General features: G+C 47.6%; 1 protein-coding gene across 2 annotated transcripts in view; it reads right to left on the bottom strand.

Moving 5' to 3' along the window:
* Positions 1–21,885, bottom strand: part of LOC8037048 (BTB/POZ domain-containing protein kctd15-like) — a 126,765-nt gene that overhangs the window by 103,256 nt on the left and 1,624 nt on the right. The gene's annotated exons all lie outside the window — the stretch shown is intronic.

Raw genomic sequence — 21,885 nt, 5'->3', positions numbered from 1 at the left:
GGCTTTTTTTATTTACTCCTATGTAGATTTTTTTTTTTTTAATGGAAGTGGGCGCGAAGCGGGAATTCGAACCCGCAAACAGCTGTTGCACTCAACGCGCAAGCAGGTGTCACGTTCGACCACCGAGCACACGCAGTCACCACCGGGTGCCATTCGCGCAGTGAACGACCCTTCATAAGAGGAAGGGAAAGGGGGGGGGGGGGGGGTGGGGGGGGGGGGGTTTGGCTTCCTTTGTTGCCCAGCGAAAAACTGTAGCACGAGCACAATTAACCGCCCCTCAAATAATGGCAGGAAATACAAAAGAAATGGCGTGGCGTGCCATCGCGGTCGGGCGCGATAAATCACGGCGGTTCTTTTTTTCTGATTTTTTTTGTTACAGTTTTCTTTTCATTTAGTTGCCCGCTTATTTTTGTAGCGCCGGTGGGTTCGGGCACGTTGGAGCAAGATGGCGTCGATCTTAATCCCCGCTCATTTTCAATAGCGGATACTGCCCGAGGCGGCTGGCGCGTTGTTCTTTCGGGGCTCTGCCGGCCTCGTCGTTTCGACGAACCCTGCAATTAAAGAGACTTCGGAGGGGCAACGAGGGGGGCACCGGTGCGCGCGCTGCTGGCCCGCTCGAAATCTTGCGGGCCAGGGTCGTTGCGCGACCGGACACGGAAGGAATGGGCGCAGCGTGCAAGCATCCATGTCGTCCCAGTACCGTGCGCACGTCGTGTCGAAACCGGCCCGCGTGGAATGTGTGGCCAACGATCCCGCTGTGACAAAGGCCGCTCAAAGGACGGCTACTTTTTTTCTTCCCTTTCGAGCGCTTTTCTCGCTCGCGCAATTTTCTCCTCAAACTGCCGCATGTCATTTCGAAGCAGAGCTGAAACAACTGCCCAATAACGCCTACCATTAAAAAAAAGAAAACACCATCGAGATGACAAGCCCATCAGTTATAAGTTATAACGTTCCATTCCGAGCGACTATATGTGGTTAAAGAAGGAAATGTTTCCCGATATCGGCTTTTCGGCCTTATTGCAGTGTTTTATAGGCTTTGCGGAGAAGTTCCTGGTTGTTCCAAAAAGGTTCTGCCACAGCTGACCTTAAAATAGTATTTGTTCGCATTACGTTTGAGTCCTTTCAAAACTATCGTCTTCACGGTGCTCTTATCAGGAACGCGGGCATTGTGGAGGTTCGTTAATGCCAGTTTCGGTGGCTTGGCATCTCTCAATGAAACGCAAGAAGATATCAGTAACATTAGTTGTAACGTGGATCCCGCCGAAGACGTCCATTAGAGGGAATTACTTTTTTGAGGACTTCCTGTTCTCGCGGGGTCAAGACAAAAATATCGGCGGAATCAGTCTCCGTACCAAATGACAAAGTTAGACTATGACCTCAGAAGATGCAGCTGGGACACTACTATTAACATGCCTTGTCAAGAAGCACGTATTTGTCCGCATCTATCAAGAAAACGAAGCTATTTTCGATTGGCGTCGATTTGCATACCGGAGGAATCTTTTTTCCTCCTTCTTTTATGTACAGAGGTGAAAAATAAAGATGGTATCAATATAACTCTAGTAATCATTCGATGGTTTACGTATCTCGTTGGCTCAAATCAAAGTTTCACACGCCGCGCAGCGTTGCGCCAATTACATCTGATGAATTAGAGCCCTGCATATCCGCGGATTGCCCGCGGATCATCCGCGGATATCCGCAGCCACCTGGCGGATGCGGATAAAAAATTAATCAGATTTGGCGGATTGCGGATCGGATGCCCGGGGCTGCGGATTCGGATATCCGCGGGTCCGGATTTGCATTTTTTCCGAGGCGTCCCATAAACCTGTGCGACCGCAGAGTGTGGAGTGAATAAAGTATAAACCGTATGTAAGCGATTTGGCGAGCGACGAGACAAGCGACGGCGACGAGGACCCGTTGTCGCTCGGTCAGTCGCGCGACGAGGCAAAGCGCATGAAAGTGACGGTAGCGAGCGACCAAGGCGATGAGCGACGTTTTCTAGAAATCCCAAAACCGAGCAAAGCGACGAGCGACAGTGAGAAATCTGCGTCGCTCGTCACTGACTTTCGTCGCTTGTAGCCGTTGCTCGTCTCGTCGCTCGCTCGCTAAATCGCTTACGTGCGGTTCAGCCTTACGTGAATGATACTATGAAGTGCATCATCGAATGTTTTGCGGGAGCAAAATAGTCACCTAGAAAAAAAGGCGCCAAACGGGGTGAAAATTGTTCTTTACGCCAAGAAATACCAGATTCTCACCAAAGATCGCTTCAGAGCCCTCTATTTGGCCAAAAATGATGTCAATAGAAAAAGTAAGGAAAGCAATCAATCCTCCCGGGAAAGTGCGTTTTTGTTTCAAAGGAAAAGAGCTGAAAACGTTCTTCGGGCATAATGGACACAAAACGTAAAAGCCACAAGGAAGTAGAATGTTCCTACCATAAGTGTGAGGTACAAGTTCCCGTACCTCACACTTGTAACGCAGTTCGTGGATGCCACCCCAGCATCAAGTGCACCAGCAGAGAGAGTCTTCTCATTTGCGGGCCTTGTTATTCAAGAGAGGCGAAGCGGTATGAATTCATCCATCGTTAACGATATTCTTCTGTTTGTACACAAAAAAAAACCTGAACAGGTTGTGTGTGTGTGTGTGTGTGTGTGTGTGTGTGTGTGTGTGTGTGTGTGGTGTGTGTGTGTGTGTGTGTGTGTGTGTGTGTGTGTGTGTGTGTGTGTGTGTGTGTGTGTGTGTGTGTGTGTGTGTGTGTGTGTGTGTGTGTGTGTGTGTTCTCTCAACAGTTGGCAAGTTGTTGCTAAGTATGTGGTTTGGAGCACGCAGTTTCGGATTCATGAATGTTGAAAAGGGAAACCGATAGGTGGTTGCCATTGTTGAATTTTTTTTTATGTTTTTCAAATGCTGGATTCGCGTCACACCACATGTCCGCTGCGGTGAGTGACCGCTTTTCTCCTCGCACTTTTTTTATTGTTTGACCTAAATGAAATAACACAATGGAATCAGTCTGTTTTCTATTAATTTTCATGTTTAGAAAATACGCGTTTTCTGAAAATGGGTGCTAGAAAACGAAAAAAAAAAGAAGAGACTTTCTATAGAACGTATCTTCTGGGCAGTGTCACAGACTCTCAAGACGATCTCATAACTGCGACCATCTTTCCAGCAACGCGAAATGTATCTGGAAGAATGATCATTTCGAATATAAGTAAGATAAAACAAAGTAAAGTAAAATTACTTTCACTGTAGGCTGAATCTCTCCCTCTCTCTCACTCTTTGTACAAAATAAACAAACGGTTTATAGGGTACCATTCAGAGGCCTTTTTTTTTTTTATTTACGCTTGATTTTAAGATGTTAAATAAATCCGCAGATTGCGAGTCGGATGCAGTTCTAAATTTTGCGGATGCGGTTTGGATGCGGACAGGAAGTCCGCGGATGCGGTTCGGATGCCCAAACTGTTATCCGCGCAGGGCTCTAATGATGATCTATCAGTTCGTCGCATCGGAACAGAAAGTCTAAGTAGGTTGGTATCACGGGGCCAGCGGCTCATGTGCGCAGACGTTCCCTCTGCACAGACGACATTCCAGCCGTCGTTGCCCGCACCGACAGCGCTTTTCTCCATCGTCCCATCGCATTCAGAATGTGCGGGGTAAAAACAAATCAGAAGAAAGAAAAAAAAAAAAACGCCAGAGAAAAAAGTCAAGTGCGTTCGAACCAGAGGCGGGGAACAAGACAGCCCGACTAATTAACGACGCACAGCAAACCAAACCCGACTGCAGCAGAGGTAACCCCTCAACCAAGAAGCCCGGATGCCGAGAACGGGCTCCGCGAGACCGTCGTAATTAAATATGCGGTGGTAATTTCGGGAGCAACAAGAGGCGCGCGTAATCGCCGGCGAGCCGTCGCCGCTCGGAACCGACGGTACCGATCACGCCTGGCGACGTCGCCGTCGTCGCGTATCCTCGCCGAGGACACGCTCGAATCTCTGCGCGCTATTAGAACGAGCTCGTGCACGCGATTTGATTTTGATTGTCGACCCAATTGCGAGCGCGGGGGGGTTTCCGTATCGGAAGGAAGACTCGGCGTTCGAGGGTGGCCGCCGCGACCTCCGCTTCCTTGCACGGCGAGCTGGTAATGACGCGAGGGTCGTCGCGTTTGATTGGGGTCTCGCCGCGCGATGCAGAGCCATCTCGGGCGTGGGAACGGGACGCGTGACACTCGTCGCTTGACAGACCGTCGTCGCAGCCGCTGCCCGGCACCAGAACGGTCAGTCTTCTGGTACGAGGCGCGGGCTCAAGAGTGCGAGTTCCTCTCCTCGTCAGTCACTGTCTCCGTCGAAAGTGAAGGTCAGCTGGATGATTGGGGGACGTTCTTGCTTGCTTTCTTGGCGGATGGTTTAATTTGAGCCCGTCCTCGTTTCCACCTTTCTCATTTGAACTTGTCAAAGCGACTATACTCTCAAAACGCCGCTCTCGCTTCGACCCGACGCATTTTGGCCCGTTCGTGCCCTCGGAATTTTATCCCGCCACTCACATACAGGTGCACTAACAAAAAAAGAAAGTGAATTTTAAGGTGTCGGTGGTCTGAATCGGACACCACATAGGCCGTCAAATGTACCCCCCCCCCCCCCCCCCCTTCCCTCCTTTGCCTCTTCACCCGCGCACAGTCACATACACATAGATACGTGCTTGTATCCTTCGGTTCCGCGTTTCGACTAATGATTCCTTGAAGACGTCTGCACTGCTCTTGAAACATTAAGAGGTTACGACCCGCCTGTTACTCTATAGTTAATCTGTTTCTTTTCTCTTTTTGCGATAGATATAAGTCAGTACGTTTTTTGGGGGAAAGGCGGTATCTTTTTGTTGAAGTGTATAACAAATTAGAAAAAAAAAATACAATGTTTTACATTACCAATAATATCTATTCTAACGTCGTGTATTGAACACAAGGTAGCCGTATAGATATCATAAGCATGCCAAATTAAGGCCATTCGGTCGTAGTGCAAACGGGGGGGTCGAATAGGCCCAAATGCGAAATATCATTTTCGTATGTCTTGAGAAGGTTCAAACGAGAAGGTCCGAATGAGAATGGGTCGAAATTTAAAAGCACAAAATGTGAACGAGACGTTTTGAGATACACCCATAACCATAGCATTGCGGCGGCATCGTCGTTTCGTTTCAAAGCGAGGAGGCAAGAAAAAGCGGGGGAAACGCCGTTGTTTGGGCGTCGTCCCTTACTCAAGCCACTTCCAAGGAAGCCGGGACCCATGGTAAAAATGTATCGTGTCTCTCGGGGAAGTGCACTTCAAGGCACGTTTAGGGCAGGAATCAAACTCGCTGGTGGTTTCCTTACCCGTATAACAGATTTCTACATATCAGAAGGTCGGTGTGATATAAGATATTGGCGACGTGCGCGACCGAAAGCGTCGCTGTGGTCGGTCTTCCACGATTGGCCCAAAAGCTGACTATGACGTCGGAAAGGGTATACCATCGACGGAAATAAGAGGAATGAAAGAACTTTATTTCCGACTGTGTTGGCAGTGTTGCTTTGAGAGCGCAATGATTTCAGGCTTCCACCATGCTATTTACAAACACCATCGAACTTGTTGTTCGCAAGGTAATGACGTCACAAGGGGGAACCATAGGAGGGCGCCACCAAAACATCTCGCCGCTAATAGCGCGAATTATTTCGCTAGGTTGCAAGGACTGCTTGGCCAGTAGAGCACTGCGGCCATGTCGGCGTGTTCGATGCATGCATAATAGAGGCGGGAAAAGTACTAGGTTGTTTGTGTTCGAAGGTTAATATAAGCAGTCTATGGAAAGCGGGCAACCTATAGGAGGATGTAGCTGACGCAATGCCACCGAAAGGCCCTTTCTAGGGGTGCGTACGGGAGGTTTGTTTATTTATTCGTTTCGTCAGAGCCCTAAGAAAGCGGTCCGTAACCTCCACTGGCCTCTTCTTTCGTGCGATATTCGATTATCTTGTCTCTTCGTACTAATTTAGAGAGCTAGAAGGAACAGCAATGGCGATTGTTGTGAGGTATGATTCCCAAGTTTACCCGGTTTCTAGATAAGCTTAAAAAATCGCAAGGTACAAAAAGAAGAAAAAAAAGAGAGAAAAAGAACGGTCTGATTAGAACCATTGAGTTCTCGTCTGCATGTGCCCCTTTCCCAGATGACCAATCGATTATATCACTCAGACGATCAACATCACCTATATTAAGGCAACTTCGAGCTGTGGAAGCACACGAACACCTCCTTCTGCAAATTGCGCGATTAATTAAGTGGAAAGCCAGTTTCCTGGGCTAAATCATTCGGCGTAATTAATCAAAAGTTCGAGTTTTTTCATTGTTTTTTTTAATTGTTTTCGGTGCATGAGACGCCAGGAGGAGCGAAGGGCTTAACGATCCAGAGTGTGTGTAATCAAGAGAGTCTATGCGCGGTAGCCAGACATCTTTTTTATTCTTAGTTTATTTTTGAATAACGCTACCGTCGCTAAGTACAGATTATTCACGAGGGTCCCTACTGCTTCCTTCTACATTTGCCTAAAAATACGGCGAATTAATTAGATACAACTGAGAACGGCCATGGTTAACGATTAAGAACGTAATGGAACAAACCCGGCGAAAAAAGGCGACATTGCCGCTAACGTGAAGATGTCTGAAATTGTTTCTTGTTGAACTGCGACCAATTATTAAACCACAACAACAACAACTTTGATTTGTTTGCACACATTCCGCACCATGCTCGCGATCCCGACTCTTCACGCACCCCTGAAAACGAGCTGGTTCGCCGATTTCTTTAAAGGGCCCTGAGTATGAAAGCTTTTGATATTCTCGTGAAACAGGTGTACGAGATTTTTTGAAATGATTGTGTTACAGTTTCAACGCTTCATGAGTTGAGATATTCGTTTTCTTTTGCCTTGGTTTATGTTAGCCCCATATTTTTTGTTTGTTTGTTTTGTAGCTCTTTTGAAGGGTGTGACTAGACCCAATCACAGGAAAAGGCAACGAAGAACGCCTTGGGCTTTCTATGGCAGTGATATTTTTCCGATAAAATCTATCTAACTCGCCCTGCGTGCATTTGAAAATAGTTCGTAAATTGGCCCACTGGCGAAGGCAACGCAATTTCAAAAATTCTTTCTTCTTTCGTTGGCACTCGCAAAAATAACGCCCATGGTGATGCGCGTACAAGGAATACACTGTGGCGACAAAATAAACTCCAGCGGCGCATCGTTGTTTTTTTTTTTTTCTTCCCAAAACGTCAAAGGACCGGCATGTTTCCTGCCCGTGACAGTTAATCTAATGGCGGGATCAATGGCCGTTCAATCTTCAGCGGTGAAGCCGGCATCGCCAACGACGCCTGCTTCCCTCTCGAATTTAATTAAAAAGAAATCTATGCCGTTTGCATTGTGAGTTGCGATTTCGTTTCTTTCCATACACATCCCCCCTCCACTTCTCTTTTCCGATCCCTCTCCGAGCTGGAAAAGGCGAAACAATAAACAGGGGAGGGGGCCTGTCCGTTGCGTAAGCGTTCTTTTAAGCGCCCGTTACCACAGGCATTTTCTTTTGGTCTCTTTCGTATAGGTGTTCACGCGCGCGCGTATCTGACCGCACAAGAACTTCTGCGGCGAGGGGTGAGTTTAGCCGCGAGGCGCAGAGAAAAAGGCAACGAGAAGTTTCCTCAAACCAGCGGGGTGGTTCCAACGGGGAAGGGGAGAGGGTTCAACGAGCGCGTTATTAATTACAATGCTGACGAGCTGGAAAACCAGAGTTTTGCTGTACTTTTCGCCCACTGAATGCTGAATATGAGGCAGTTCGCGAAGGGGCCAGTTGATGGGATGTCCGTATCCATCTTCCTGGCCCTCTCGTTCGCGGCGCAACACGCACAAAGGGAAGCCCCGTGGCGTCCCTGGCGGCGGCTTGGCGAACGCGTCTCCGACGGTGACGTCACTGGCCCCGTTTAGGCGGCGGCGAGCGCGTTGCCGGTGCCGCCCCGCGAGTGTCTCGAGGGCGGGCCGTCGTCGTACCGGCGGCGTGAGCAGCGCGAAGGGTCGGCGAGTCCGCCGACCTGAGCGCCTCGGATCGCGCCCCGAGAGGATAACGAGGCAGGCTCGGACCGCTTGAGCGGCACGCCGGGCCTCAGACGCGCCGCTTCAGGTTGATGGATCGCCGCCATTACGTGATGGGCGCTCCAGGCTGGGCTGGCTCTTCTCACCTGGCGCTTGTGGCCAAGCGCGCTTCGCCGGCGGAAGGCCGGTTCCCGAGGCCCATCGTCCGTCCACAAGCACTCGAGACGCCGCAACCGCCTGTCTAATGTGCTGCGGTGTAACGCGAGCCCGTCTGAGCAGGAACGGGGTGGGCTGGCCGTGCGCCCCAGACGCTCCGGTGCGTCGCACAGGGGCTGCCACCCGCGGGTACTGCGCCCACGGGCCGAGGGGGGACCCCGCTACCTTCGACACGGGACCGGGCTCTTCGCCTGAAGTCGAGGAACTGTGCGATGAGCCGAGGACGCGCAGGAGCTAGTCACCTTTTCGGCAGTGTTGTACGGAACGGTGTTCCTGGAACGCGTTTCTTTTATGAGGAACGAAGGAACGCCGCCGTTCCATTTTTGCATCGGTGGAACTGAAACGGGAACTCGTTACATTTTTACTGGAACGGAAAAAGGAACGGCGTTCCTTTTTTCGACCGTGGCGTAATTCTTTTTTAAATTTCTAATAGGGAAATTCTAAAAGTATAAAAACAACATCTTTACAAAGAGCAGGATCTCATTTACTTTTGGTTACTTATATTAGGGTGTATTGTGTGTGGTCCTCGCTTGGTAAAAGTCGGGTGGCGGAGAGCTAGTGGACATTGATTTATCTTTCAGTGCCCGAGGCTGCGGTACAAAAGAAAAAAAAATTAATCAAAGGAAAAGACAGAAAGAGGGACGTTTCGAACTCAGCTAAGGCCGACTAGAGCCATCACTGAACTTCCACAAAGAGACCTGTCGTTACAACAACAAAAAACAGGTTACCATACATCGAACACACCCTTGTATCACGAACATTGGTCACTTAAAATAAACACAAAAAGTAATCCTTATTTCTTCTTCTCTTGTCGTCCCCCCCCCCCCCCCCCCCCCCCCCCTTCAAACTGGACAACGAATCCAACTTTCAAGAAGAAGGACTCGTAGTTCTCAAGACTGACCTTCCAAAAGCCCTATCGTCCTCTTCACTTGCTCGTTTTGCGGATAGCAACATTGGGAAGCAATCGTTGTTAAATTCGAACGAGGTACTTTGTTAGATTGAAACGTGTGAGGTTGTCGTAAAGCGCTCGTGCAATGTAGGGGTAACAGTACATTTGGCTCGTCTGAATCCCCCACCACAAACATGAACTTAAAAGCAGAGATTTTAAAAGATGAATATATCAACAAATGAAACTCTGCTTCCGCTTGTTTTCTTCTCCTAGGGCACTAAACTCGTCAAACGCAAAGTTGGAGCCGAAAGTTCTCGAAGGGCAGCGATTGGACGCCGGCGACGAAGCGCGCAGTCATCGTCGTGATGATGGGTGCGCTCCGTGAACTTCTACCCCAACTTCGTGTTTGACGACTTTCGAGCCCCTGGTGCCCTTCCATAACAGCATTCAAATTCGTATGTTGCCATTTAAAGGAATGTACAAAAAAAAAAATGAAAAAAGACTCTGCTGGGTTAAACTAAATATGGTAATCGTCAAAATACAAATGTAACTAAGGTAACGATACGTTCCATTTTTTTCATTGTAACGGGAACGAGTTCCTTTTTCACAGATGTAGCTTGTAACGGGAACGTCTTCCAAAAATTCGAAGGAACGAGGAACGAGCTTTCGTTCCTTTTTTTTTTTTAGGAGTGTGTACAACACCACCTTTTACCTCAGAGCTAGGTAAAGTGCCGGCCCATATGGATGCCCAGATGACGCATTCACATCCCGGCAAGCGGCGTCCGCAATCGGAAAGAAACTTATTGTCGTGTTCGCGCCGTGAAATTGATAAGTCTAGATATTTTCAGAAGGTCTTATGTATCATCTAGTCCTTCGCTGGGGCGCGTCGGATGCCCTCACTTTATTTAAAACGTAAATCCTAAAATTGATGTTTTTTTTCGCAGGTTGATTTGATTTGCATTTTAGTCCCGGGTCTGACTTAACTGGCCGACATCGCAAAGGTTGCGCGGTCGTCATTCGCACATTTGCTCACCAAGTGCGCGCTAAACAAACGCAAAAAAAAAAAAAAGCGCTTTGTACTCTATTTAAATTCTTACAACGTTTAGTTCGCAAAGGAAAAGGAACAACACGATCTGCGTCGTTTCAAGTGTGTGGAAAGAGTAGCAAAATGGAGGGCTTTGTTGGGGCAACTTGTCCTGCACTCCTAACGGAATACGGCCAACTCGTCGACGGTCAATTCGTTGAATACGCCGATTCGTAATAGGGAAGTTCATCGAAGGGCAACTTGTCGAAAGGGACAATCTGTCGAAGGGCGATTTGTCGAATGGCGGTTAGAGATAAAAGTTTGTGGTTTCTTGTCATCTGTTGACCTAAATTTGTATTTGTGCTTGAGTAGCGACAGCACCCTTGTTAGATTACAAGACAAAGAAATATTACAAGAAGGCGAAGAGAGGACAGAACCTTGAGACAAGTTGAGATATGTGTCATCTCGGGATCGTTCTTTGTTCCTTTTCTTCTTTATTTATTTTCAATGAGCCGCTGCAGACTTTCGCCGCGAAGCGGCGTGAAAGCGTGGGCCTTGTAAGCCAACACTCGCCCCAGTGATTCACGCGGGACGTGGTGACCGTCCCCCACTGCACCGTGAGAGCGGCAAGTTATATTCGACAAGAAAGAGCACATTGGAGGTCGATCACCCTGGGACAATTTTACGGATTAATAGGGTAGTATTTGTCCTAAAATTTCAGAACAAATGTTATATTTTGTCTTTGATAAGGAGGCGACCAGTTGGCCTCTTCGACGAGTTTTCCTTCGACGAGTTGCCTTATGACAAATTGGCCTATTCGACGGATGGGCCGCCGACGAGCTGGCTTTCGACGAATTCATCTATACCGACTCTTAACCTGCCGCCGACTATAGTGTGATAGGAAGTGCTCACTTGTGGCACGAACTTAAGCGGTAAACTTCGGTACCCCCAATACTCCTTCGAAGTAAAATGCGATGTGTTCGCGCTAACGGTGTCGCGGCGGCATATTCTTAAAATAACAAAGAACTAGGGGTGTGCGAATAGTGGTTCCAATCGAATAGCGCCGCGTCATTCATAGCGTCAACACAGTGGAGAGAGCCGGTATGTCGTGGCATCATCGGCAGGAACCCAGAGATGCCCCGCCACGAGCCCGAGCTTTCTGTCTGATAACACCTCGTCGTCGCACGTGCAGCCCCAAGCCCGGCGGAAGGTCCCAACGCTCGCAAATCCCCAGCCTAGCGTGCGATCTCCACACAGCCCAGCACGGGCGAGTTGGTCGCTTCGGAAAGCGAGCAAAGCGCGCGCCGTACGCACGAACGAAGAATCCAAATGACACGGCGCCGTCATTCGCGCCGTGACACGCGGTTGCAGCCTTTGAGTGCGGCCGGTCCCCGCACGGCGGGGCTTCTCAGGCGGCGGCGAGTCCCTTCGGCGGGCAATTAGTCCCCCCCGTGTGTGCGTTGCCCCCGAAAGCGGCGCATCCGGGTGCATTGTTTCCGAACGGCGGCGGCCAGCGCGCACAATGGGACCGAAGGTCGGGATCTTTGCGGCGGGACCCTCGGGCGCATCAAAAATAGATCATGGAACGTGTCATCGCGGCGTCCACGGAATGCCACGCGGACGGGATCCGGCGTGCGGGCAGACGAGCTCCCCTCCCCCTTGGCCGCCGCACGCGCTCGCTCCAGGCCAAAAAGAACAAAGAACAATGGGACATTAGGTCGGGACAAATTATAGCGGCGCCTTATCAGGCCAGAAAGAAAACAAAAGAGGATGCTTGGGTATCATCTCTGTGGTTAGTGGGACGGATCGCTTCCAGGAGCTCTGCCTTTCGCCCCCCTCTCTTTCTGTTTTGCTCCGTGTCTGCGCGTGTGGATGACGAAGGGTCAGTGCTGACTCGGTGCATTGTTTCGTTGAACATGTTCGTGTGGCGCGAGAGAAGAGCCGTCGAGGGAACTCCAGCTGCGTGGACGGAGCAAAGGGGTCTCCTTTGAACTGACACAGTTCCCGCTCTATTAAAATAAATACCAACTTCAATTAGGTCTGGGCAAGTGAATTTGTCGAGTGACGGCTAAAACTCAAGGAATCGCTCCATTTATATTCCCGTGTCGTCCTGGTACTTTTAGTTTGCTTTTATTCTAACACTGTACGTGAAGGCTGAGCATGGTCAAACTTTTTTGTGTACAATATACCAGCCCTTACTCTCCCCCCTCCCCTTCCTCCCCTCCTCCTCCTCCTCCTCTTCTCCTCCCCTCTTTCCCTCCCTCCCTCCCTCCCCCCCCTCCCCCCCCCCCCCCCCCCCCCCCCCCCGGGCACACACCTGCGCAAACGTGGCACTGTGTATGCCGACCCGCTCGTCGCTTTCCTAATTTCCTCGTCCCATGAAAAAGGCATTGACTTGAAGAATACCCATAGCCATCCTAAAGAGGCCCCATACCGGACGTTTTCAACCTCTTTGTGCCACCCACTTTTTTTCTTTCTGTACCCTGTGAAGAACGAAGGCTACAGAGTGTTCGTTTACCCATCAAGGCACTGCTCAGGGCACTGCTCGCGTTCCGAGTCCTGACCGAGGAAGTTTCCCAAGTCCTGAAACGTTCGGGGCAACTGGCGCGTTCGCAAGGCGGCGGCTTCGATGCTTCGAAGTTATCTTGCTTATTCCAAGTCTATGACTACGGCTCTGGTGTATGACGGGTCCTTGAAGCAGCTTTGGTGACGACGGCTGTGTTCGTGTTTGTGCTCGGGAGCCTGGCGCCAAGGGCCCTTGACCCTTGCGCACGGAGTCCCACAGAGAGACCTTGCCCCAGTAGGTTGGAGGAAAACTGCAAGTGTGTTCGTGGGGGGATCGGGGGATGGAAGCAAATAAATGTTGCCAGTTGGGAGTCATGTACGTCCGTGTAGCTCGCACTAGAGCACAGCACGGGCCGGAATTTCTAGGCCCGGCCCGACCCGGCCCGGTAGAAACACGGCCCGGGCCCGGCCCGAGCCCGACAGAATTTTTAATTTCTAGGCCCGGCCCGACCCGGCCCGGAAGAGACGCGGCCCGGACCCGGCCCGAGCCCGACAGAATTTTTAATTTCTAGGCCCCGCCCGACCCGGCCCGATGGCTGTAGCCCGAAACAACCCATTCCCGTTTGAACCCGTCCCGTTTCGACCAGTCCCCTAAACGCCCTTTTCGTTTGAATTTGTCCTGTTTCGACTCATTCCCTAAACGCCCTTCTTATCTGAACCAGTTTCCGAAACACCCTTTGCGTTTGACCGCGTCCCGTTTCAACCTACTTTAATAAGGCCATGCACATCGCAACCTCTTCGCGAAAAGTCTCCATCGTTCTAAGCCTGGTCTGCGCACCTTTTCTGTTTAAGAATATGTTCTAAAGTAGCTTTACATGTCAACGCGTTCTTAAAATATACAACCCTTTCAGGCAAGCTTAAGTTTAATATATTCCTACTTAACCCCTTAAAACATTTTTTCAAGATGGTTCCCAAAACGTGCAAGCGCGGAACGGACTATGTACACTGCGCGACACTGATACCGCGAACACGGGGTTGGCTCTTTTTTCGAATTTTACTTCGAAATGGTGTTAGTAGGCACCAAAGTATACCGCTTAGGTCTGTGGCCCAGATGAGCACTTATAAAAACACTAATAGTTTTGAAAACAGCGTTTTGATTCTATGAGATAAACATAAAAACACGACGATCGCTTGTTTGCGCTAATATAGTTTCGCGCTCTGTGCAATAAGGGGGTCTTAGAATAATGTACCGAAGCACTTTGGGCAAGCTAAAATTAGCATCGCCATAGGTTTTACATCGCAACACTATTTTTACGGTACCCAAAGCGCTTGCCTACGTTTTTCTAAATCTTCCTAATAGTGAACTAGATATTTTTGCGAGCGATGAATCAGACAGGTTGACAAGCATATGACTGGGACTTTATTTTGTTTACAATTTATAACACTGAACCCTCGCTCACACGGAAAATGCTTGAAGGCTTTCTAGCTTCAAGACGTCTTTTAGTTATTATTTTTAACGACGCTGTAGTGAATTTTCACTTCGCTTTTCTTGTATTCAATGAACCTAAAAGATTCATGAGCAAACTTCTTGCTATCAACAACAATTTATGATTTACGGCACAAGATTGCCCAGGCACGGCCCGGGCCGGCCCGGGCCGGCGCGGCCCGAGAACTTTTTTGTTCAAGCCCGAGCCCGGCCCGGGCCCGAGAAAATACGTGCTACCCGGCCCGAGCCCGGCCCGCGGGCCGGGCCGGGCTCGGGCTTTCGGGCTGGCCCGGGCCCGTGCAGTGCTCTAGCTCGCACTACAAGCGTACGATTAGTGACTTCTTCCAACAGAAAGCAATGAAGCGGAAAGTTTAAGAAGACGCCTCTAATCATGAACCTGCTAAATCCAAGGATGAAGAATGGGTGGTATCTGCAAGCGCCGAGAATCATCGATGTGAGTCAAGTCTTGTGATAGCAGTGACGGCGGACCGATTGTCAACTTTCGGAACGAAGAACACCAAGCCCGATATCCTGTACTGAAGACAGAAATACCACCGGATGTAGGTCGAACATCCTGTGATTTGCCAGTACAGAACGTGCTAGTATTTTCCTGTGACCAAGTATGGCGGTAATTTCAGGACCTTCAAGTCCGACTGGTGTACCAGCTTTCCGTGGTTGGAGTACAGCGTGTCATCGAACTCTTCTTTTTGTTTCCCCTCTCAGACGCTTTCGTAACGGACAGAAGAATGGAAGTGCTGTTTTTGTTGTTTTTTGACAGAGGACTATCGAATTTGGAAGAACGCTCTCCAGATGGAAGGCGGTCTACGACTCCATTCCAGAAGCGCGGCACACAAGATGTCCCAAGCATCATCAGCTTCCTTCGAACAAATAAAGAAAAGTGGCACGGATAATTAAGTCGCCGTACACCTTAGCCAGGCGTATTCAGCAAAGGTAAGGGAGCACCGTCAGTACATCTCCGTGATCGCTGGCGTGCTCCGGTTTGCTGCGGTGCAGGGGACTGTTTAAAAAAAAACAGGTGAGTGACACGTTGCTGACGTCAAGCTTCTGATGCTTCCCATCATAACAGACGAATTCGCCTTCACTCAATCTTGGGGCCACGAACGTGAACGGGCTTATTTGTAATGCAGAATGCCAATATGTGTGAATGTCTTGCTTGTGAAATGCCACAGCAAGCAGAGTTGATGTAGATACACTGTAAAATAATGAGAAATTCTAAGCTGGTGATACCTGCTGCAAAAAACGCCCCAAACGGCTATGTGCCCGCAGTCTATATTGCCTGAAGCGACGAGGGCTCTACCAAACCATCGACCTTATTTATATTTCTTTATTATTGCGACAGCTAACGATTTGGAAGCCTTTATTTCCCCCAAAACTTAATTCGCCTCCCCCCTGCCTCCTGTCCCCCATCCCCCCCCCCCCCTTCCCACACACACACATACACTATGAAAAGCCTGGCGCCGTCCCTGGCCTCAGGTCTTTAACGTGCATCACGCACTGCTGATCAAACGAACGTACCTACGCCAGTACGATGCTAATCCAGATCGATACGGGCAGGTGCGGGGATTGAGCTCAGGATGTCTGGGTTCTAAAGCGTGATATTTCGCTCCACGTGTTCCGAGCTGCGATGTGCTACGTTTACACTTCCATCCCCTCTTCCTTTATATTTATTTATTTATTTACTGCGCTACGGTATCCAGCCATAACGAGATTCTAATGAAACCGGGTATTTGTTGCGATCTCCCGCTGCGGGACACTTTTTAGTCTGTGGGGACTTCGAAGACTAGGAGGAAGTAAGTACCATTAATCCCTAAACGCTACAGGAGCGGATTACAAGCTAAACTCCCACTGAGGTCCCGCACTCTAATGCCTCGCATCTAAATACAAGCCACAAAAATCAAAGCCGAGTTGTCAGCAGCCTGCCCGCTGGAGTTAGTGCTCCCCTTAGGCATACATGCAAGTCGGGCGATAAACAAGCTGCCCGGTCCAACTTCGTCGCTTAGCGCTAGCCATAGCACCCCTGCAGTGCGACCGAAGTAAGAGTTGAAAGTACCGTTAGAATTATCGTGGCAGTAGATAATAGCTTAAGCTCAACCTTATCGCGTCTTCAAGTTGATTGTGCACCGGAATAGATCTACTGCTAAATTACCGAAACATCAAGAAGCGTGCAGGAACGTAGTTACACGCGCTACGCTCGATCGCCGTAACCTGTATAAAGAAATATACAGGATATCTATGATATTAAAGAAATCATAGGCGTTTGCGGACGCACGTGCGAACTGCCCCTTGTTTAAGATTTTCGCTAAAAAAAAAAAATGCTACTGCCAACTTCAGCACGCGCACCGCGCGTAACTATGTTCCCTGCATGCTTCTTGATTCTTGGGTAATTTAGCTACAGGTCTATAGACCGATCTCCCTAGCCGTTCCAATTTCCAAACATGCGTCACGCCGCCGTAACTTTCGTCCACAGGAGCCAGGCGGCAGTGCACGAGACTGCTTGTGCTGTCTCGTGCTCTGCTCGCGCATACCCCCACCGAGGTTGTCGCACGTGCAGAAAGACTAAAGTTCCCTCGATGCATCACGGCAGCGGGGGTGTAAAGAAACTGGATGGCGAGATCGGTTTATTGTGATCGGCTACTTTTCTTTTTTTTTTTTTTTTTGTTGTTGTCAAATCACATAGAGCCCTTATAAACGAACGGTTCTGTGCCTAAATGCAGACTTTCTTCTTTCGTCCGATCAAAAAATTAAAAGTCCGCTAATATGATAAAACAAAAAGTTTCCTACTTCTGCTTACATTTTATTCCAAAGGTAATCTGTAGAACTGGCTGCAGCTAGCCTAAGATTCCTTCAGCCAAGCACTGACGCACATAACATAGACTCCGTAGTAAGTACTTCCGAAATAGGAAATTCTGAAGGGTGGCTTAAAAGTACAAATCAATCGGTTGCGATGACGGAATATGCCACTGCTTGAAAACACAGTTGGCGTACGGCTGGTTTGAATACGGCTGGTTTGAAAGTCGTGAAGACAACTCCAGGACCGCACTGTTCATTTTTTTATAATTTATTAAAAAAAAAGGGAGGCAGATAAAAAAAGCTGTAATTTCAGATTGACGGGGCCTTTCGTTGGAAGTTGGAACTTGGAAGTCAGTCTGTATGGCTGGGCTCTTTCAAATCTTTGCGGCGGCATGTCTTTTGCCTTCCCTCTTTATTGTCCGTGTGGACGGCTATACATTGCTGTTCCCTCGCAAACAATCCCAGCTACGTTAGAGAGTTTTTTGTCGGTTTGCGCGTTATTTTTATTTCTCCGTGTCTCGGGGTTCAAATTATGACATCTTACGAGAAGCCCGCCACTCCTTTCCTTTCTCTGGCGGCGTTTCTGACCAGAAAACATTCAGCCCCTCTTGCGTGACAACGCGCGCTAACTTGAGCTCTCCTGTTGTTTTGGAACAATACTCCCCGAGCAGAATGTCCGGGAATGCGTCGAGTCGAAAGGAAAATGACTCGGACCTTCCCTCAAACCCATGGATGCGCGAAACGGGTTCGGGAGTAATGGGTTCCGTTCGCTAAAGACCACGCAAGGATCTGTGTAGCACATCTCACCACGGTCGTGACGACTGTATAATGTAGACATATACGTGTTACTGAAATAAAATAAATAAATATCGTTACTCGTTACGCGTTTAAAAAAGAGTAACTAAGTACGTTACTCTTTCCTGTGATATAAAAAGACCGTCTTACTTCAGGTCGGAAGTAACGCGCTCCATTCTCACTGCTCGGAATGCGTCGTTTTTCTGAAGCAGTAGCCGCCTTCCAATATGTGGCGTTATTAAGATTTTCTTTCTTTTTAACCGATTCACCCATTCATTCAGTGATAACTGCGGCTATAGTGAGGTAGTACCTTGTGCACATATGTTTACCGTTTATCTTGCGGTTTCTTTTTTTTTTTTTTTTTTTTCTTGGTAAAAATCACAAGGGCGAGCTGGGGCGAGAACTAAGTTATGTTGTAGACGTGCTTCTTCACAAGTAACTAAATACAGTTAATCGTTAGCCTGTTAGAAAGCAACGAACATACGTCACTCTTTCTTTCTCTTGTAAAGTCACTAAAACGTTCGTTTTCACCACACACACACTCACATACAAAAAAAAAAAGAGAGTTGCTATGGCTTGATTAAATGAAATGGACAATGAGTTCTGCGAAATCGGATGAACTTCACCGTTATATGAACAGCGAAACCGGTCAGATGACTGACTGTTTTTGAGTCATATCTAAAGAAGAAGCTGTTCATCGTGCTTGACACTTCTCGAGTCACTTCCTTAGTCTATCAAACGGGAAAAACCCTTCGGACGCTGACTTCGACGCGCAAGTGGTTGTTTTCGTGCAAGAAGGAAACTTGTGGAGTACTGTAAACAAAAAAGGGCACGAATTACTGCCTGAGAGAGTTGAAAATTAATTTCCTAGTCATTACTTTTCAAAACTAACTGTAATGTTGTGTAATTTCTTTCAGTCTGTGCTAATCTGTAATCTAATTTAATTACTCATATGTGTGATTGGGGAGGGAAATTAGTAATGTAATTTAATTACTTTTGGAAACACGAGATTCAGAGTAGCCCCGTGGTACCTTGTAGTATACTTTCGTGCGACCAACAACAAGCGAGTTTTCCCCTCCGTCTCTTGTTCCGTTCCCTTAACGAATCGCTCAAACAGTCACTCAATCATGCGTGTCAGCTGCACGGGATAGGGGAAAAAAAAAAAAAGAAGAAAAAAAAGATCGCTGCTGTTCCGCTTTGCAGGTTGGGTTTATTTTCTGCAGAGATCGTCACGGCCGTAATGAATAATGCGTCACGCAACTTGTGGGAGTCAAACGTTCTTTGTGCATAGTCGTGAGACACGAATCACAATCTCTATAGCAAGTTATTAGCTTTGGATCACAATCATTGCGCTGGCGCTCCCAAGTTACATGCGATTTGCTATATTAGCACTGATGCGAGAACACTTCTGCCGGCTTTTTCTGAGTTGATAAACAATCCAAGAATCACTCACGTAAAACGTCTCGCTGAAACGTCTGGTAGTTTTCGCGGCTGTCAGGGTGATTAAAAATCATCGTCTGAGAAGCTCGTATTCTGCGCCGGGGGAAAAATCGCATATACGGCGCCTTCACATGTAATGCTGAGTGCATCGTAGAGGGGCCCTTTGAACGATTTCTTCCTTGTACAAAGCCCCACCCAGCCTGGTACATAAAAATATGTTTTATTTTGCTTTTTTTTTAAATTTTTTGCCGTTGTCGCGCACAAGAGGCAAACACATATGGGGCAAAGAACACACGCCCCGTGCAACGATGCCTTCTGCTATTATTTTTTTTTTTTTTTTCGGGAATGAGGGAACCGTTTTGGCTATCTACGGAGGATCAAAAAGCCACGGGCCGCAAAACTGCTGGGAGTGTCTCGATAAATGGAGCGGCAAGAAAGAGACAACACTGTAATCAGATTGGTGTTTGACTTCGTTCCTCTGTGGTTGGCGGAACTAATCGCGTCATTTACTCGATGCTCGCGTGATTTACGGATACATGCGTACCCGGCTAATACGTCTCAAATTTCTGCAGGGTGGCAGGATTTGCGAATTACCTCCTTGATCACGCTTGTTGATTCACAATTTAGGGTCCTCCTCTTAGTACGTTTTAAGCGAACATTCGATGCCCGGGACTAACCAGTGACGACATCCTGTTTAGTTACTTTTATTACATTGTCGGTTACTACCGGCATTCATATCGCATTTATACTGTACAAGAAGAGAACCATGGTTCCCGAAGGCGTTCATAAATTCATCACAGGGCTTGCGGTTTTTCTTCTTTTTTTCTTTTTTTTTTTCTTTGAGGTTTTATCGGTTTGAGGAGGCATAAACAAAACTAAAAAGAAAACTAGGTTAAATGTACTATTTCATTAGTTTTTCTTCTTAAAGAACCACAAGCTTCACCAATTTTAATGAAGGGTGAAAACCCAGGCAATCCGGAGCACGACTTTCCCAATTTAACTAAAACTAGCAAAAAAAAAAAAAAAAAAAAAAAAAAAATCAAGAACGGACAAGCGACACAACGTCTCATTATATTGTGAACGGAACAGTAACTATTCCCGAGCTTAAGAACATCTGATTTAATTTGTAACGGCATGTCCGGGCTTCCGAAAGTATCCTTCCTCATTTTTCTTCTTGGAAATCGGAGCTCCGAACTATTGTATCTAGCCTCTCTAATTGGACAGAATTTAAAGTTGGCATTTAGAAAGTTTTCATAACAGCACTTTTGTTCTTAACGATCTCTGACGCATTTCTGCTTGTGCTTGTTTTCAAGGATGCCAAACCCCAGAGCGTCATTTATTTTCTCTTTCTATCTCTTCATTTTTATAAGGCAGAGCTTGTTCTTTGCTCTGGAAACATAATTACAGGATGGTGGGTCTATTTCAATAATAGCACAAAAGTTTGATATTTCACTTACGTTTAAGTCAATAACTATGCTTTTAATACTAGACTGAGACACACCTGTAAAAATTGGAATGTCTAAGCTTTTTCTAGGCATTTATATTTTGCAGTTTTGCATACTTAATTAACTTGCACTTATTAAAAAAAAAAAGCCACTTTAACCATTTTAGAATCCAACTTCTAGTTACGAGACCATGGGGAATAATATTCTCCTGACTCAGATTGGTTTGCTAGCAGAGATGCAGGCAGTTTGGGAAATAGATTTGTAGTTTCTCCGGTACTTCAATAGTAAGATGCTCGAGTTCGAAGATCATGACAAAAATAGGATTTTGAAACCATTTCAAATATTAATTACCCTTGAAGGAATGTGTTTTCCGATATCTAAACCTAGATTAGTCCAGGTTCTGAACAGAGATGTCCTAATTCGCTTCCGAGTCGATATATTTCTCGAGTGTGTTTACCGTCGAATCAGTGACACTGTAAATGAGAGTTGCTTCATTTCTCGGTGATGACAGAAATCCAGATGTGGCTAATGAATAAGAAGAATTTCCACAACGTTGACTCATTTCTGATCGTGTCTGGAGGATGATACCAGTTGTTCTCCGATTACGAAGTGCCAAAGAAATGATAAGGAGGATAGAAATGAAAGTTGTAGGCTCCGAGGCAAATTGCCTTCCGTAAGGTATTCCAGTTCGTGTGTTCGCATAAATCCCGGCCCATCGGCACGCCACTCCGTGTCAGTGCGGTTTCGGTTGCATCTCAGGGGATCCCCAGGTGGTTCATACGAATCCCCAGTCGTTGTCTGAGGAGTGCCAGAACATCCACGTTGTTATAGTTTACTTTAGTTTATAATTGAAATTTTGACTTAGTGTGAAAGTAACAACAATTTGTCACTGGAACCATGAGACCCCACGAAGTCATTTTTGTGGATGGCAACCTAAGATCTCGCCTCCTTTTCCAATTGTGCGTGCATGTGTGTGTTCGTGTGCATGTTATCTTTTCGTTTCGCTCGAGATATTAAGGTTTAATTTGAGTCTGTAAAGACGGGGTGAAAATATCACATCAGATCTAGAAACTTGAGGTGTCGGATCAGGACGCCCGTCTCACGCGTCTGTACGGAGAGTCCTTGTCGATAAACATTGCAACTTGAACGGCTTGAATATTATACTGTTGCTCACGTATGCCACGCTATTATTCTTTCTGAGACATCAAT

This window comes from Ixodes scapularis, unplaced genomic scaffold (genome assembly GCF_016920785.2).
Source record: "Ixodes scapularis isolate PalLabHiFi unplaced genomic scaffold, ASM1692078v2 PGA_scaffold9__187_contigs__length_104089568, whole genome shotgun sequence".
NCBI lineage: Eukaryota > Metazoa > Arthropoda > Arachnida > Ixodida > Ixodidae > Ixodes > Ixodes scapularis.
Note: the sequence above shows the minus strand (reverse complement) of the source record. Positions and strands in the feature narration are given on the sequence as shown.